Raw genomic sequence first — 2972 nt, 5'->3', positions numbered from 1 at the left:
ATGTGTTTCGTATCTGGTCGATGGCTCACTGGAGATCCACAGACACAAGTCGCCAGCATGTGGCCATCGCGGGGACCTATCACATGTCTAGCCGGACTCACTAGGGACATCCTCTCGGCCCAGCATGGGTAGACCTTCAAAGGAGCTATCCCTGGACCCGACGAGCCGGATCCTGCCACACAGCCAGGTTTCAGGCAATGCACTGATCATCCGAGATACATCACAAACATTACCACCCGGACAGGGGGGGGTCCATTGTTCGACAGTCCCATTCCTCGGAGCCTCCTAGCCTCTAGACCGGTGGCTAACCCCTCCTTGATAGGCAGGGAATGCGCTCCATCCATGACGGCAGTCGCCTGGCGTGCAGGGATTCCAGCAGCAGCTGCGAGGCCTGACGACTCAGTGTTACGGCCAGCACAAACGGCATGTGCTCCATGAAGAACCTGGAGGAACAATGGCCCTCCTCCTTTTTCAGAAGGCCATCCAATCTCTGGACACTGTCTGCATAGCCCCTCGATTATTCTGGGTAGCATCCTTCTCCCAGGCATTCGGAAGCCTTTGCACTTCAACCGCAGCCTTCCTGCTCTTGAGTGGTCGCCCTGCGAAAAACAAAAAACAGGTGCTGCCATTTTTGTTGCTGGAAGTGGATTTCCCCACATATGGACGGTTCGCCTTTACTGCATTAACAGGAAATGTCCGCGGTTCTGCTCTTACCAAGGTCTCTCCCCGGGACCGATCATCGCGACGCTGTTCTCAGCCGTAGAAGGGCCCAACAGCTCCCCCGGCTTTGGGTTCCTACCAAACTTCGCAGGGGCAGGATGCGCATCATATGGTCACATCCAGCGTGGTCCAGACAGCACATGATGCCACGTGCCCGGCCCTCATAGCCACCCAATTACCCTGCCACTCCCACCCACGCCTCATACCTCAGGCCACGCAGACTTGCCCACCCGGACCTGCAGTCTCCTTACACCCACGTGTGGCTGCTGCGTGACTAGCAGGAACCCACTGGTCAGCTGTAACTTGCCTGGTGAAGCATTTCTTCTACAGGTGTTGAAACCTTAATTTTACTCCTTGCTGACGGCCGATGTCCCTTTATTTGGACTACCCTCTGCCACAGCAGCACGGCCTAGCGGTGTCATCGCGAGGGTACAACTTGCAGCACCATTTACTTCCAGCTGCGTGATCGCTCTGTGTTCTCACTCTCTATGGTTTCGAGGTTCCTCAAGGGCTGAGCGCTTACCCCTTAGTACAACGCCCAGCCCAACCTGGGACCTCAACATGGTTTTAACCAGACTTATGTCTTCCCCATTCGGAGCCGTTAGCCATCCGGCTCTTGCCATACCTGTCTGGAAGACAGCTTTTTCTCGTCCGCCATTACAGTCAGCCAGACGAGGTCTCCAAAGCTCAGGGTCTTACGTGTTCCACATGCACATTTTTCCAAAGACGAGCGTGCATTACGTTCCTTCCACGCGCTTTCCTCTAGGTGGTGTCTTGCCTTCCTGTTTTCCAACTCAACGCGACTGGGCACAACAGTGCACTCTCTGACACGTCTGTACAGCGGCTTCGCAGTATGTTGAATGGAAAAGACCTATTCTAACGCCAACTCTTGTCGCGTAGCAGACCGGAGGAAAAGGACACCCTTTGTCCTCTGCAGAGGATCGTTCATCTTGGGTGATAAAGTGCACCCGCACTATGTATGATTTGGCTCACTCCCCAGCCACATTCACTATGGCCTCTACCAGGGCCAGACTTCGTCTGCACTGCTGACTCGGTCCCTACCCACAGCAATCTCTGCGCGGCTCCGTGGTCCTTGTCCATACTTGCATCGCATTATGCTCTGTGTTAACAGTCAAGGGATTCGCAGCTTGGCTCGGCGCTTTGCAATTTTTGCAGTATCTCACCTCCGACCCCACCGCTCATAAGGCTTGGGAATCACCTAACTGGAATGGATATGCAGCAAGCACTGAAGAAGAAAATGACGAGTTACACCTTTGTAACTGTTTTCTTCAAGATGTGGCTTCACTATCCATTCCACACCGCGCCTTCTTCTCCGACTTTGCGGAGGCCGGCAAGAAGGAACTGAATAGGGCGGCGGGTCGGCAGGGGTATATATCCGGCACCATAGCGGTCGCCACTCCAGGGGGCGCCCTGCCGACCACCCGAGTGCTTGAAGGTAAAAATTTCCGACGAACGTGCACGCGGTCGCGCACACATCCTAACTGGAATGGATATGAGCAACACATCTCCGAAGACACAAACAGTTTACAAAAGGTGAGTAACCGTCTTTTCTGGCCATGCAAGAGCCGTCGAGTCCGGTGCGTGACAGCTCCCCGGCACACGCCTCGGTAGAGCTTCTCGTTCCCACCACGCCTGAGACCTTTTCAACGGCGAGGGAACTCATTGCTTTAACAGAGCCCACCCTGCCTCAACCCCCGGTGCCGCTGGTGCGGGTTGTTGCGTCAACGGGGGAGCCTGCCCTGGTCAGGCCACCTTCTATCGACGCCGTGGGCAGACACCACTCGAGATCGAGATCTCACCAGCGTTCCTGATCTTGCCGCCGGTTCCGATCCAGGTGCCGCTCGCAGTCCCCGTACCGATCCCCTTCTCGGTACCGGTAGTACTCGAGGCACCGCTCAAGATCATGCTCCCCGGACCGATACTCCAGTCTCTGGTCCGACTCCCAGCACTGCTCCCGCCGCAGCCGCTCTCACCATCGAGCTTCACAACCCCGGTCAACCTCCCGGCACCGCGCTGGTTGCAGGTCCCGGTCACCCTCTCGGCACCGGTACGACTCCTGGTACCACTTTCTGGTGCGGCACTATGCTTGGTACCCTGCGCACAGGGCTCCTCTTCACGGACTCTCCGCTCCACCATGGCCTTTGCGGCACCCATCTGAGTCTTCTCGCGCTGATAGCGCCGTGTATGGGGATTCAGAACCGCAGAGCCGTATCCTTCAGGAGGCCCAAGGC

This window comes from Chelonoidis abingdonii, chromosome 2 (assembly GCF_003597395.2).
Source record: "Chelonoidis abingdonii isolate Lonesome George chromosome 2, CheloAbing_2.0, whole genome shotgun sequence".
Taxonomy (NCBI): domain Eukaryota; kingdom Metazoa; phylum Chordata; order Testudines; family Testudinidae; genus Chelonoidis; species Chelonoidis abingdonii.
This window is presented reverse-complemented; position numbering follows the sequence as displayed.